At 32.9% G+C, this 17,201-nt stretch overlaps 1 protein-coding gene and 1 non-coding gene across 3 annotated transcripts in view; both read left to right on the top strand.

Moving 5' to 3' along the window:
- Positions 1-17,201, top strand: part of LOC118184409 (alpha-tocopherol transfer protein-like) — a 71,565-nt gene that overhangs the window by 12,650 nt on the left and 41,714 nt on the right. The window lies entirely within an intron of this gene.
- On the top strand, positions 9,925-10,006 carry TRNAS-AGA (transfer RNA serine (anticodon AGA)). Its single transcript has one exon. It is a non-coding gene; the product is annotated as a tRNA-Ser (tRNA).

The following is a 17,201-nucleotide window of genomic DNA, read 5'->3' as shown; positions in this document are numbered from 1 at the left end:
AAACAAGGTCCGATATTTTATTTCTTTTATTTAACTATTTATAATTAATACTTTATTAAATTTTTATTTAAATCTTTATATTTATTGAATTTAAATTAAAATCTAGTTGTTTTAATTATTACTTATTTTATTTATTTATTTTTCCCCTTCTTCCTGATGACCTTCCAGAGGGCTTTGGCACTTCTGATTTTAGAAATTAGGCTCTGGTTGAAAAATAAATAAATAAATAAATAAAAAACGTTAATGATATCGTCAGCTAACATGGGCACCGCGCGAACGTGACTTACTGTATTTTAGCAGTTGCATAGATGTAAAATGGAAGGAAATACTACGCATAATATGAAAATATGATGACACATTGAAAGGGTGTCGCGTCACGAACACGGAATCAAGAATGTATACCAATGGTACAAAATGGTGATGGTGTGCTGAAAAAAGATAAAAATTAATAATTGAGAAATGATTTAATTTTCTGTAAAAAATAATTGTTTTCATATGACGAAGTTGAGATGAAATTTAACTCTTTGTAGACTTGTTTAGTAGATAAAATACTTTAATAAGAAACAAGCATTAGTTAAATCTAAAGGATATTCATTTAGTATAATAGCTATAAATTATATATTTGTGGTCTATTTAATAAAAATTTGATGCTCTCAGTCGGGAGACCAGTAATTCTAGAGAAAAATATTACAATTATCAACTCTGGAACTTATTTATGTTCTTAGAAATATTGGTTCAGCGATTGTTCAGCGATTGTTGTTTACGGAATTTGTTTGCCATTACAGCTTTCACTATACTTGTTTTCTTATGAGGTTCTGCTTCAAGTAAATCAATTATGAAGAGAAAAACTGCTTTCCCCTATTTCCATATGTTAGGTTTCATTTCACACATCATAATGCCTTATACTAGAAAAGGCTATGGGATAAAATTTGTATGCGGTTTGGATGCACTCAACTGATCTTACAAGGATAAAGGAAAACCTACTTCGCTCCTATCTTCCCGCAATGTGAAAGAGAAGAGTTTTCCCTATTTGAAATTTTTGATTAATTTCATTAGCTGATTTATTTTGTTACCTTTACTGCTCATTGTTGCGCAAAGCTTGAGCTATGTTGTAAAATAAAACAATAAAATAATTGATCCGCTTTTGATTAATGTTTATTTAATATTATTTATATATGATTTAATTTCGATTAATTTTATAGATAATTCTCAAAATGTATATACAACCAACTTAGATTTATTCCCTACTTTTTAGTTCTCCCATTCACATTTCCATACAATTTCCATTCCGCAGCGAGTTTCACACGTTTGTTTATTCTATTCATTAGATAATCGTGGGCTTTCTGGTAGTTAATATTCAATATGTTCGAAAATGTGCTGGTCAGGAAAGAGTTTTTTTGCCTTTGAAAGTTTAAACTTTATATAGCGATTTTAGGGTTTTAGGACCTGCAGGAACTAATTTGTAACTGCTTACGTTTTTCGCTAGGATTCAGTCTAGTTAAAAAGCTAAAAGGTAATCGCAGAAATTCATTGAAATACTAGTCGAAAACAATAAAGTATATGCCTATTAGTAATGTAAATAGTTCGTGTTTCTCAAATTTGCTTTTAGCGCGCGCGCGAAAGGTAAAAACTCAAACCGTTTACAGGAAGTAAAGCCGCCTCCCCTTTTGCTATGTTTGTATATAAATATTTCATAGCTCAGCAATAGTGCTGCGAGGATCCTTTAATTTTATTAACCAATTATTTTACGTTTCGGATCTGTATTGTTGCTTCCCCCCTATTCGTTTTCAAGCCGAAATGGAAATTTCGTTCTTGTGTGTTTAAAGTGAAGTTTTGAAATTGTAAGAGCGTGTTATGACTCTTGAGGCTACGTTACTAGGTTGCTGTTATAGATAAGAGTTCTGGTCTCCAGCCTTGCATTATAATTGCCGATGAATTCTACGGTGAAGTTTTGAGCCAACTTCGCGTTAAATTGCTCCGTGTAGCCTTTGGGTATTAGTTTATTTAAATTTAAGCTTTACATATGACTTACTGCTTTTAAGTTTCTCGCCAGAAATGCTGGCGGAGTTGTAGGCACCAGGAGTGTCTTCTGTTTATCTTATTTAGTTTTAAGTAAAGGGTCTTTTTATAGCCTTTCCAAGTTTCACTTGTTATTTAGACTTGGCTATAAGTCGCTTAACGTCTACCACTTTAGATGATACCCGAACACGTTAAACTCTACAGTATAATAGAAATTAGTGATTTAAAAAAATTGAAAAGAAAGGATCACTGCGCTTCTGAAATAAGTCCAAAATAGCATTGTAAAACATTAAAAAAGGTAAGTAATGATGTTTAACTGAGAGCGTCATTTGTTGTTCGTACTGAAACTGTCTCTTCTAAGAAGGAGGTGCAATTACTAAACTTGTTTAACTTTTGGGAGGTCTTCACTTCAACCCATTTTAATGATGGCATTCTGCCAACTAAGTAATAAATTTAGAGCGGAGTAAAAATATCGTTTTCCATAGAAAAACTTTTACATTTTTCATCGATATTATTTCGTATATTTAAAATTCATGACGATTATCTGTATCATCAAGCATTCGAGTTTTCGTAATTCTACAGAATATTGCTGGCTGCTTTATAATAAGCAGCGATATTGTTTGAAAAGCAGTGGATTAAATGAATACAATTGTCAACTTACACTGAATGATTTTTTAAACCTACAGTATCAAAAGTTGTTTCTGTATGACCCTAAAACTCATTTAGAATAAATTAGCTGGTGTATGTTACACAGGAGAAAAGCATTTATATGAACAGCCAGATTCACAGAGACTCCAACTCGAAAAATAAGTTTAGAATCGAAATGAACCAGCATAATTTTCTAACTGGAAATTAATTTGAAAGAAACTTAACTCAAAAGACTTCAGTGGTATTATAGAAGTCTCCATGAATTCAGGAACAAGTCTTCAAGAAATCTTCGCTCCCATGCATATGCGCAGTCTATCGCAGGATTTTTCACCGATATTTTTATCATTACGTCTCAAGAGATCGTGTAAAAAAATTCATTCTTTCCTAGTGTTTTTTTAAGAATAAAGAATGGATTCATTAAATTTGGTAAAGTATTCGAAGGCTGTATGTACAGAGAGGGAAACTCTCGTATGAGTTACATTGAAAGAAATTATTTGAAATTTGCATTAGATATGGGGAATATATGAAACCAATGTTGGATTTTCTGTTCAATATGTTTCATGAATCAGGAATCAATCCCACTACGAAGTGCCAGTGTTCGCTAGTGCCAGTCACTCGGCCATTTATGAGTCTTATGAATACATACAGAAACTACTAAGTATAAAAGATTCTTCTGTTGCTGTTGCCCATGTTAACTGAATTAAAGTCTCCTTTCCTAGAGAATTTTTCCAAAATAAAATTTAATCAATTGAAATCCTATTTTTTTCCTGTTTCCTAAAGAGACTTATATCTAAAAATCCAGAACGGGACTTTTTATGAAGTTTCGCATGACAACAAGCGAAGCATTTGCGAAATAATTTTGTTTAATTATTTTTAATTTAAAAAATAATAATAAATAAGTAAATAGATTTGGTCACGAAGATGGATGTACAAATTGATATTTTTTCATCATAATTAACACAATTATAATCATTCTTATTGCAACTGAAGGTTTCTCTTAGTTTGAATAACCATTTATTTTAATTTTGGTATCTTTTCTGAACATCCTATTTCCCCTTGCGTTTCCTCGCCAGGATGCAAATTAAGTTAAGTGAAGAGAGTATTTTAAACAGGCGAAAACGAGAGGTTTAGACAAAACGTGATTTTTCTAGTGTAGCGCACGTCTGCTATTTTTTCCTCCAGCTGTTAATCTTAGTTGCAGCTATGCATTCTGGCAGTTTATTAAGTCTGTCGCAGGTATAGTTTGTTGAGTCAGCCTGTTAGCTTTAAGTAAATTGTGCAGCCTAGCACAACTCTTTACCTTTCCCAATTTATTATTAAATTTACTTTAAGTGCTTCCCGCAAGCAGTCGGTGTTTTGTGAGCACGAACTACATTCACTTTTTGTTAAAGAGTTTGAGAATAAAAGGGCAATTTACACTCTTTCCCTGTGTTGTTACTCTTCACGTCTGTGCGAAAAGTCGTTACTACTAAGGTCAAGTCACTTGCATGATAGCGAAGAGAGTGAAATATCACACAAGTATAATCATAGTTAGCACAATTAAAATAATAAATCTTTGTTAGCACAATTTTAATGAAACATAGTTAGCACAATTATAATGATCATAGTTTGCACAATTGTAATTTTAAGATATAATCTTGCAAAGTTTAAATTTGTTGGTTATCATCCAATGTTAAACTCTATATAGTGACTTATCGCTAAATCTAGAAGTACCACAGAGACTTGAGAAGGGTGCAAAAGACCTTTTATTTAAAACTAAGAAGTTGAACAGAAGGCACTTCTTATGCTTACAATTTCGCCAGCATTTATAGATAGAAACTCAAAACACTTAGTCAAACGTCAAGTTTAAATTTAAATAAATTAATAGCCAAAGGCTACACAAAACAATTTAACCCGAAGTTAGCTGAGAACTTCATCGGCGTGGATTTCAGCTATCTGCTATTATAATGTAAGGCCGAAGAGAGGAGCTTTTATCTAAAGCAGCAACCTAGTAACTTGGTCTCAAGAAGCAGAACGTGTTCTGTGTTAACAATCTCAAAACCTCACTTAAATATAAGCGAACTAATTTGCATTCTGGGGGGAAAACGGAAAGAGAGGCGTGACATTGGTGATTCAAAACATATAGTAACTGGTTATTCAGATTGTAGGAACCTCACAAGCTACGACGATATAAGATGGGCAATATCTTGACTAATCCCATGACATCTTCTTTAAAAAAATCGATACCTTCGTCTCGCTTGGACAAAGCTCTGATACGTTCAGATCAAAACAAGGTAGACTTCCATCAGTATTGGGTCTGCGTTTTGTAAGCAATATTACGCTGTTGCACATAGTACATTGTATCTTTGAATGTTTTGCATATTGTGATGTATTACTCCAGTACCCTGTTCTTGACGTTCAACCTTGATTAGGCTTCGCTTCTCTTTCAGACTCCTCACAACAATATTATTCGTAACCACCCACCGGGATAGTACTATAATTTCATACGGCTGCTTTTGCGTAGAAGCTGTTCCGATGGTATGAAGTCAGATTTCTGCTTGGGGCCTTCACATCTCCTGTTCTACTTTGTATGCATACCTAGCACCTAGACAAAATTATGAAGCCATACTACTTGCCCAAGAATTATAACACCTAACATACTGCAACAAGAAGAAAATCTTTTAGATTACTGCAACAGCCATTTGAATTTTTAGAATCAGTCACGTGTCATTTAAATTCTTAACAGTCAGTATGCTCTACTGTCTACAGAAACCACAAGATTCGCTTCCATGAGACTTACATATACCCACACTTAGACAGTACTAAAGTCTTCTTTCACAAAATGCCCGATAATAACTTCTATTTAAAGTTATCATACTTTTGGAAATATAAATGAAAATTATTTTTGGTATCGTAACTTTTAGAAGAATGCTGAAGTGGCTGGCCTTAACTGAGTTGCAGTTGTTTCCCTGGGAATCAATTAATCCAGAAAGACACTAAATTTCTCTCTATTTACTTATTTTTGAAATATGATACTGTAATCTGGGCATTTATGTATTACAAAAACACTATATTTCTCGTAAAATATCGTATTTTAGGTCATATGCAGTTATGCTTCGAGAAAGTTTTACATTATTTCTTGTTTAGGGACTATTTCCTGACAATATATGGAGCACGCGTTAGAAAATATTCCTAATTTTCCTTTTGTTAGCTGTAGAATTTGTACTTCATTAAAAGAAAATATTATTTATATTGTATATTTTTATAATTAATAGCTTTCAGTAAAAATTTCGATAGGTTCATTTTATATTTTCGTTAATTTTGTAATCATGAAATACAATACATGTCTTAAAAAAGCACATATCATAAAATAAAAAATTAGTTCTGTATGTTATTTTATAATTTTTTTTTGTAATAGGGAAATTTGTTAAGGTTTAATTCTGTCTTCACCCAAATGCGAGCTATTAGAGTATACAGTACAATTATAATTTCATGGTCACATATACTCCAGGAATCGATTTTCTTGTAACAGTTACCTCTTTCATTTTGATACTTTCTTAAAAGAACATACATCAGCCTTAGACAGCTGTTTTCGATTTCTTTGCTTTCATCTTACAGTCTTTAAGAATCTATCATGACTGGTATAAAGCATTAGTCTTCAAATTGTGTTCCGCCGAGCCCTGGAGTTCCACGAGTCGTAATCCAGAGTTCCGAGAATCAAAATTTCGAAATGAAGATTATAAAGCATTCACAATAGTTTCTTAGCGTTTATTAACTAAAAATACGAAGTTAAATTTATAAATTAAATTTATAGTTTAGATTTAAAACTACAAATAGTTTTGAAACTAAACTTCCCATAAAAAGATGAAGATACATTTATAGTTTAGTTTTTAACTATTGATGAGTTTTAAAACTTAGCATCTGTATCGTCATATGTTAAAGAGAATGTCATGTAATGCTTTGTAGAACTAAAAAGTTTTCTAACGAAAAGTGAACTGAATTTAGACGAATGTGTTAAAAATTATATAATGGAGCACCTTTTTCAATTGAAGAAAACTATATAAAAGAATATTTCTCAGAAGAAAAAGCTAAGTAGAATTGGGTAAAAAATTCGGGTACTGGGATAAGTCAGAAAGCTGGGTAATGCAGGAAAGGGAATAATTTATTGACATATCAACAGATTCCTAGCACAAAAGTCAAGATCTCACTAACTGCAAACATTGTATTCCGTAGCCAAACATCTCAAAGATTTTGCGAAGGCGAATCGCAAATAAAATTGAACCGATTGCAGATGTTGGAACATTTAGAATCAGATGTTTACATCAAGCAATAAAAGTTTGTAAACATATGCAGAAAAAACTGCAAGATAACAATTTTGTCAGCCATCTGATATTTCAGTGATGAATCTCCGTTTTCATCTGCGCGTAAGTTACACCGTCATAATGTACGGGTAGGATCCAAAGAGAACTGTTGCAATTTCGTTGAACAGAAACAAAGTGAACTAAACTGAACATCTGCGACTTCTCGCAGGAAAACGTGCATGGACACTATGGCAAGTATACCGTATTTTCGTCAGCTTCCGATTATTTCCTGAAATAAAAAATGATTCATAAAATTTCATATCTGAGGAAGATGAGAAGGAAAATGAGACTCCATTTCATTGGCATAAGGAAGTATGTCACCAGCTACATGATGAGGTCCCGCGTCATTGGATTAGTGAACACGAGGAAGGTAATTTAGCATTATTGTTGAGATTGTCACCAAGGTCTGACTGCTTTATGTCTAATGATTTTTTTTTTTCTTTTCAGCATTTTTTGGAAACAATGTTTACATTCTCTACTAAGAACAATGATGGAAGAGCCCGCCGACAGTCTTATACCTCGTTTGGTGACATAAGAGGAAAAAATGTTATAACGCGTACGGGCTGTGGTGCTAATTTGAATGTGTGTTGTGTAACAAGAGAAGCGTATTGTGTACTCAGTGTAGATATCCGTAGTGTTACGACCAGAGTTCTCAAGATTTTTACTTTTACTTTTTTCCTATAATTTTTTTATTTATGTATTAATTTGTTTTTATATGCACTATTTTACGAAATGTGGCATTTTATAATCAAATAAATAGTTTGTAATAAACCTGTATTTATTAAAAACATCAGCGTGTAAGAAGATTGATTCGGTAGTTCAAACCCGCGTACTTGAAGGATCAATTGTACTTTACAGAAAACGCAAAGTGAAAACTAATTTCATTATCAGATAAAACCTGTCAAGCTGCCCAAAATATAATAAAAATAAAATTAATGCAATCCTAAATAGTAAATGATTTATGAATCACGATATATTATGATTTATTTGATTTTTGACTGAGTTAAAATTTTTCTGTACAAGTAGTAATAAACGTGGAGCTGTTTAAGTTCTAAAAATTATTTCAATTGTAATATAAATTTTTTTTAATAGTAAAGAATTAAAAGAATTAATAGCTAGAAAAGTAGTTAGTTAATAATAGTTGTTACAATTCGTTTCAGTTTTTGTACATCGCATTTAACATTTTGAACAGGACTGCAGTTTCTCTGTTTAGAGATTCTTATTTCTCTTTAGTTATTTGAAACATGTCACATATGCATAGCGTGAAATTGTACGATTATGTTGTGTTATTTGGATAAGACAAAGCTCTCAAGTTCTACTCTTGCTAACGGGAGGGATGCCTTCGTAGGGCACTTCTTAAGGGACGCTTAGGATGCCGCACCTTTATGCATGTCAGCCGAAGGTTCGAAAGAACAAGAATCTTCATAACTGTGTCTCGGCATAGGGGAGAGTGAGCAAACCGAAGGTCGATTTCCCAACTGATCTTCGCTACCCTTATAATAGTTTCGTGTTTTTCATAAAAGTGCGTGCACCCTTATGCAGGCCCATTTTAGTTTCAATTATCCATTAATTTATTAAGCAGGAGATGAAATAAATCTTTGGTACCTTTATGGAAAACGGAGACTTGTGAAAAGAAATGTTGTAAAGCTCCCCTCTATGAAAAACGAAAGACTGGCATAAAGATGCCCTCACCCTTATGAAAAATGACGGATTGGCAAAAGGGTGGCAATGTTTTCATCGATCAGAAAATAAAATTTCAGGTTGTGATTTTCGAAAGAGGGCTCGAGTACTTCAGTAAATTAAACATTTTATTTTCACCGAAAAGACTCATACAAAACACACATGTTGCACATAAAGAAAATCTAGATAGCACGTATCTAGCAAAACCTAGATAAATAGTATATATTCAGCCAACTCGCTCGCCTGGGCTCGAACTACAATTACTCAGCGGTCTTAACCATTCGACAACTGGTGCGAGCCGAACTTCTTCGGACAAAAAGTGTTCTTTTCTGAAGATGGGTTCTCATTTATCATTAAATAATGTGCCGGCTTCACAACCGGAGAAACCAGTGCGGCCGCACCGGACGGCAGAATTCAGAGGCAGAAAATTCTTCAATATTTTCTTAATTGGGCGGCAGAATTTAGGAACTGTAAAGTTTGCACCGGTAGGAAAGGCGATGGCCTTGAATTTTTAGCATTACTAATAGAACATAGAGGTCTTCTCTGCTATAAGACAATACGTTTTCTGGAGCAAGATAAATCCACCAACTTAGTATTTCCTCGGAGTGAGATTTCCTCGGACTAATTTTTGCTTTTATTTTTTTTTACTGCTGAATAAATTTCTTTTAAACAAAATCAAGCAAAAAAAAAAAAAAAAAAAAAAAAAAATCCTTTGGCTATTATTTCAGCAAAGTAGGCAAGCAATAGAGTAATGGATTTTAAAAACATTTTTATTGACTGTACTTGTTTTGAAAACAAGAAGACGGTTAAAAGAAATACGTGCAAGTACAGCATGATTTAACCTAGACAATGTTGGCGCAGATATATCTTTCTACATAAAATTGTTTTGCATGCGTTATCATGTAATGGAAAAAATCCAAAGGCAGTTTTATAGTAAATTGCACTAGTTAGGAAGTGGTTAGAAATTAACATTATATGTCTATTTTTTTTTAACTAGAAGACTTATATACTGAATTGCCGTCATTCATACTGAATTTGTGGATGGAATAATATTTTTCTTCTCATCTTGACAATCTTTTACTCTTAAAAGTCCTTAAAATGGATAAAAGTTCTAGGTAGCCTCGTAGTTCAGAAAATGTTCATATGAATATGAAAAGAAAGTGTCCATCAACTAAGGGCTTGATATGTGTGACAAACTGCCCTAAATTGATTCCCTGTGTTGATCTTAATTACACCAGTAGTCGTGGCCGAGTGGTTAAGGCGATGGACTAGAAATCCATTGGGGTCTCCTCGCGTAGGTTCGTGTCCTACCGATTTCGGGTTCCGTTTTTAATTATTTTTCAGAGCTCCTTCAAATACCCTAGTTCGTTTCATTGAAAGACTTAGAGTAACAATCCAGAGATTTAAAATGCTTCTTTAATTTCCCTTAATTTTAATGTTTTCACAAACTAACATCTGTGTTCAAATATGCCTACCAGCAAATATTTTCATTGCACAGGTCGTGAGATCTATAATTTAATTTTAACGTGCCTGACAAATAAATTATTTTTCGCGAATTTTAATGTATTTTCTAAGATTTTGCGAATATGAGTTTTTTCCCCGCATTCTTCCTATCATGTTTTTAATTTAATCTGTAATCGTCAACTCATTTTTAATTAGTTAGGATTTTGGAAAAATTATACTACCACCAAAATGCACACTTTCCGAATTAGAAGAATGTATTTTGAATTATGCTTAATTTTATTGGAACTTTTGGAATAAGAAGAAAAGTCGTGTCTCGAAGCTATATAAAGTCACCCTCTATTATCTACAGATAGTTTCGATACAGAACAATCATTTTATGCTATAAGACCTATAAACTCAGAAGTAATGACCAGCAGGAATTTTGATTGTGTAGAAGTGTTGATCCATAACGAATAGGAAATTAGAGGCAAAGGCAGATTAAATCTTCATTGATTATTTCAGCAAACATGCTGTGGCCACAAACAAATTGGAACATTAATTGTGCCTATTCCAATAAATTTACATTTTATATAAATTTGCAGTAAGAAAGAAGGAGCAGATAGACTGCAGTCCAGCTAGGCCAAAGCGTAGAAAGCAAGTGCGTTATGTTCAGGGTGAAATCTTAATTCAGATTGAGTTGGAGTTGGTTCTCAATGCATTTTGATTGGATAGTTAATATTGCTCTAAAATTACTATTCGCTGTTTTAGTTCCATTTACATCATCAGAATTATGTAAGACTCATATGACATAGATTAGTCTCGAAATAACGCAGTGCAAATAGAGGTTACTATTTTTAGAATAGAGAAGGGAAATTAATTTACGCTGGTAATTTAACCTTTTACATATTATTTATTTTTATTATAGTATATATATATATATATATATATAATAAAATTAAATGGAAAGTCGGAACTTAAATTACAGATTCATTCCTATGAAGGCCCTAACCAATTCTTTCTCAATGTAACCCAAAAAGTCGTAACCCAAAAAGGAGTATATGTAAAATTAAAAAAAAAAAACTTTAAATGCTTATGCAAAACTGAAAATAATACAAAATGGAATCTTCTCTGTTTAACGTTTCAAACAGAACTTGTCAAGGGAAAAGTGTTTTGAAGCCTTAAACACAATTGATCAATGAGTTCCTAATGTTTTGTTCCTCTGAATCATTTGAGACTCAAAACCGCTATATTCGAATCAAATCTTCCCTTTAAAACAACATTTCAGTGGCTCTCAAATGTTCATATCTTTAAAGACATGTATTCGCAGCCCCAAGACTACAAAATTAATATAAAAACGTAGAAGCACAGGTTAAAAACATGAAATGCAAAAAGATTTTATGAATTAGCTTTTTTTCATAATAAAAAGCTTCAGAGAACCAACGTATTTGAATTAAAAAGCTTTTAAAAAATCAAAAGCTGCCGAGAAGTACGAAGATTTTATTAAAAAATATAAAATACTATAACTTATACTTAAAACAAAAAGCTGTTGAGATGTCCTAGCGAATGTGCTGTCTGCAGAGAAGTTTTCTTGATTTTCCCCATATGTACCGTGAATATGAACTGGTTTCCCTTAAAAAGTGTATAATGAAAGCTTTCCCGTTCTAAAGCAGATACCTGTCACGCGCTTTATCATACTCAGACATTCCACTCCAATACCGAATATGTCCCGTATAAAAATCTCCAGGTAAATAGCAATCTTGATCTAAAATAAGAGTATTAAAAGGTTTCCAGAAACCGATTGGTTTGTAAATGCAAATTTAAATTAGGAAGTGTATAATTTAACTTAGTTGCCTATTAATTATTTCATCCCCTCAAAAGTTAATGAAAATCTTCAAAAGCAAAATTTTTTGCAAACCTCAAAAATTTCATAATTTTTCACTATTTGCCTTAGCACCGCCCCACCAATTTCTCATTTTACCTCGAGAAAGTCGTCGAGTAATTAGGTTTATTCATTTCGGAACAATAAACATGAAAACTCATAAATGCACGCTTCAAGACTTCAGAATCAGAACTTCTGAATGATAGCCAAATGTGGATTTCAATTATTCTGTGATAACACGCAGTGAGGAAGGAGTAAATTCCTTAAAATTACTACTCTAATGATAACGTACGAATTACATATTTAATTTTTCTACGAATTCGCGTTTTTAAAGAAGAAATTGCATTTGAATATTCCTAACTATTGTTCAATATTTCTAATATCATACTTTTGAATGTAGGAGGGTTATTTTTAAATAAATATCCACCTCTTTAAGAAAAATGAGCTGCGAAAAAAACTATAAATTTAAAAATGTATATATATATAAACTGCGAGCTGCTTGTTGGGAAAAAAAAAGACGGTTTTTAACTGCAGGAAACATTAAAGATGCGGATATTTATCGCAAGATGTGTGAAGTATATAAGGACAAAATAATGAGTTACACCAAAGTGCAAAACTGAAAGTGATTTTTCAATATTCATGAAATGAGGAAGAAGGGGTTAGCTGCTCAAGTTCATTGTTTTACGAATCCTCAGAAATTCGTACCAGCAAAAGCTCGAGATAATCTCTGTATTCCCATATTATACGTTGATAGAGATTGGGCTGATCCAAGAAGAGTTCTGGCTGTTGTCATGAACGTCGAGATTGCTATCTACAAGTTGGGAAGAGAACATGATTTCCTCAGACAATTGTATTTCAAAAGCTAGTTTTTCATTCTGCAACAGAAACTATTCACAGAGGAATGCGTGGGCGCAGAATAAAAATATCTACTACATCTCTTTCCAGTCACTGACGGGCGGTCAAAGATACAGCATATGCATTTGCTCTACTAAGGACTCAACCAATCATTGCAAATGTTGCAATAAGAAATTGCTGTGCGGTTCGCAATATCATCGAAGTTCACCTTGCTTCAACAAGCGATGATAATAAATAAAGGATAAAAAAATTAATTTAATATCATGCTTTTTTTTTTCAGACTTTGGCTAATCCTCGTTACCATTTTACGCTGGCCAAAGCCCAATAACAATTTTTTAACTACATATTGTTACGTATTTTGTATTTATTTAGCTATTTCTAGTAGAATTTGTAATTAAAATTGTTTTATTTTCGCGTGCAATGCAGCACGAGACTTATTTGAAGATAAAGCCACGCCGGAAAAACTAAAATACAGGAGCACGCGCATTTAACATTTTAATTAATAGATATCTCGTAAGTGTTCTCTTTTGCTATCCAGAAAAATCTAGAAAATACCAGAATACTCTCGTGCGTGATTAGAAAGCTTATATAAGCTGGAGGAAAACATCTCAATTCAATTGTTTACTTAGTTCTTGTTGTTGATTGTAGTGAATTCGCGGTGAGATCGGATTAGCTTTCTCTGCTTTGAATTGAGTTTTATTAAACGTTTTAATAGTTTAAAATATAACTACTGTAAGATATTGCGACATTGTACGAATATCTCTGAGGAAATTTCAGCATTTTGTTATACTTATTGGGATAAGAATAAACTTTATTGACTTTTTATCGACTTTTGCATTCAGTCCATTACGAACCCGTACGCACGCAACAATATTAAATGCGTGAATATTTCAGAGACGAAATGGGGTTTTATAAACAAGAAGTAATCTTAAATTTTCGCATTGTTAAATTATTACATTTAATTCATTGTAATCCAACACACTCTGTTCAATCATGTTAATTATTTAGATAATGGAATATTAATTTTTTTTATTTAGTTCATTATTGAGCCAGAATGGGATTCAAACGGTGTCCGCCGATAACATCGTGGCAAAAACATCGCAGACGAAAATGTCGCAGCGAAAACAACGCAAGGCAAAAACGTCGTGCTACAAAACATCGTGGGAAAAAACATCGCAAAGAGAAAACATCGCAGTTCTAAAACATCGTGGTACAAAACATCGTCGTCGAAAATAAAGCGGTTCAAAAACTTCGCAGTTTAAAAACATCGTCGTCGAAAATATCGTGGTAAAAAATAAAGTACCTACAAATCATCGCGTGACGATAACATCGCAGACATGCTTTTTTCAGACTTTAATAACTGTAAATAGATATTCCCATAATAATTTGTGAGCGCAAGATAGAAACAAGGATAATTTGTTTTTCACGTTTTATATTAACTAATAAATTTTTGCTGAGAAAATAAGAAGGAAACTTCAGCATAGAAAATTAATGCAACTTATAGCACTTAATAGAATTTTAAACCGACATAGTTAACTAACAAAGACCATTAATAAATAATTTTTATAAACTTTTTACTGGTAATTTTTCATAAAAAGTATAATATAGAAGTTGCATTTAATTTTCTATGCTTAAGTTTCCTTGTTACGTTTTCAGCAAAAATTTATTAGTTAATAAAAAAATGTGAAAGTAAAAATTATCCTTATTTACATCTTGCGCTCACAAATTATCATGGGAATATCTATTTACAGTTATTAAAGCCTAAAAAAAACATGTCTGCGATGTTATCGTCATGCGATGATTTGTAGATACTTTATTTTTTACCACAATATTTTCGACGACGATGTTTTCAAACTGCGAAGTTTTTGAGCCGCTCTATTTTCGACGACGATGTTTTGTACCACGATGTTTTAGAACTGCGATGTTTTCTCTTTGCGATGTTTTCTCCCACGATGTTTTGTAGCACGACGTTTTCGCCTTGCTTTGTTTTCTCTGCGACGTTTACGTCCGCGATGTTTTCGGCTGTAACCATTCAAGCAGTAAAAATTAAGCACAAGTGTACTTCTAATTAGACGAGTACCCTATCCTAGCGACTGTGCTTGAAGAATTGGAATAATCATTTTAAAACGTCGTGCAGTCATTGTCCAAATAATTGGAATGGACATCTTCTAAAAAATAAAGCTAACTGTTATCAATTATTTCGTCATTAGGAATCTGTGCACTTTGTATGTAAATATCTAAACAACAGTTTAAATTCAGCAATTTTTGGTCAGTAATTTTTTTTGGTCTAAAACTAGAGTGAATTTCTGACAAAATAAAGTGAGGATAGTTTTGAGTTACATAAAAAAGGAATTATTAAGCTGCACTTAAGAAGAGTATTAATTTATTAATTTATTAATTTAAAAAATTAAAAAATTTGGAAAAGTTTAATGTTTAGCTGACTCAGTTATTATTGCGAACAGATACTCTAAATTACTGAACTTAAATTTGGGTAATATTTGTAAATGCTCTGTCCCTTGTTAATATCTTAAAAATGCGAACTTATACGAAATTCTTTAGAGATAAATACTGTATTTATTCGCATATTTCTCCCCCAGGATTTTCATGTAATTTAGAAACTTCTGATTTATGGTAACAATGTAAAATGTATGCGCAAATAGGAAATTATTTTGTATAAGTAAAAAGAACGTCATTTTAATTGATGCGTCCTCTGAAATACATAACACATTAATACTAGCGTGTTTTTATGTGTGCTTTTTAGTGTCCTATGCTTATTATTTAAGCCGTCTGTTTAGAAATAGAAGAAATATAAGCCGTCTTTTATAGCTATTTCTCCCGTATCTTTCTCAACTCAATTTTTAAGCGATAAAAATAGTAGAAAAATGAGGGAATATGGGAGAAAATACGGTATGCACAAAATTTGTACAAATCGAGTACAACTTGAATATTGAGAGAGGTTATTCCGGATTCCAAAAATTCTTAGGAAGCCATTTCGACCATTTTCATCTTTGTACGATTTTAATAAGCCGAGATAATAATTAAAACTCTGAAAACACCAATTTTCGCACGCATTTTTCTGAATGACAATAGTCTTGGTAGTTGCTGGAGAAAAAATGCTTTATTTCGAAAAGTGTTGACACTGTTCGCTTTCAAATCGTATAAGTTTTTAATAAAAAACTTCTAAGTTTTACAAAATATGAAATAAAAATAGCACTGTCAAACATTAAATATGTTCTTATTATATAAGGTCATATTCCGACGTGCAAGAAAACACGCGACTGTATGTGAGTCATTGTGCCGAAAATGTTTCGTTAATGTTAGCATCTTCATTTCTTTATATATATAAGCGGCTAAAGTGTGTGTCGCCGATAGTTTATTGTTGCCACTCGGAAAAATGAGCTCGCAAATTAAAGTTTCCACAATTTTTAATTAATATCTCGGCCGATTAATGTCATACGAAGATGAGAACGGTATCGATGGATTCGGAGAATTTTTTGGAATCCGAGGATATGCGTCTCGAATTTCAACTCGGCGCAATTCCGTAGATATTCAAGAAAAAAGAATTTTGTACGTAGCCAAATCCTTCTAATAGGGAAAACTCAACAAAGAAAGTGAAAAATGTAGGAAAAACGTAAGGGAAAATTAGTTTATTATTAATATCTCGGCTAATTAAAGTCCCACGAAGACTCGAATGGTCAAAATGGCGTGCCACGGACCTGCGGAATCCAACGGTGTGCTTCTCTAAGCCCGGGAGCCAGCCGTTTTGGAGGAGATGAGGTTAATTCACCCCAATATATATATGCGGCTTAAGTGTCTGTTTGTCACCGATAGTTTATTGGTTGCTTGCGTAACTGTACTAGCCAATGTGGTGAAGTTACCACATCACAGGGTTGCCGTTTCAATTGAGACGCAGGAATTTTCCTGTAAAACTTGCCTTTGCTATGACCATCCATAAGTCTCAGAGCCAAACGCTTAAGCGTGTTGGCATTTTTTTACCTGAGCCTGTATTTGGACACGGTCAAATTTATATTGCCTGTTCAAGTGTTCGTGAATGAACGGACGTAAAATTAAAAATAATGGATGGTCCTCTGCAAGGCGAGCTTAAAAATGATGAAAAGATCTACACAAGAAATGTTGTGTACAAAGAGATCTGTGACATGTGAAATAACATTTCATTACTTAAATCAGCTTTATTGATTGAGCTAGCGGTGGCTCTTAAGAAATGTACCGCCAGTGGTTTCCTTCATTTTCACTCTACTTTAAGCAATTAAGCAAGTAGAAGGGGGAAACCCCGTGGGGCAGTAAGTAAAGGGGCGTCCTCGCCGCCTGCCCTGGGT

This window comes from Stegodyphus dumicola, chromosome 9, assembly GCF_044657685.1.
Source record: "Stegodyphus dumicola isolate Sdum_Otavi_A_Nest chromosome 9, ASM4465768v1".
Classification (NCBI taxonomy): Eukaryota; Metazoa; Arthropoda; class Arachnida; order Araneae; family Eresidae; genus Stegodyphus; species Stegodyphus dumicola.
This window is presented reverse-complemented; position numbering and strand designations above follow the sequence as displayed.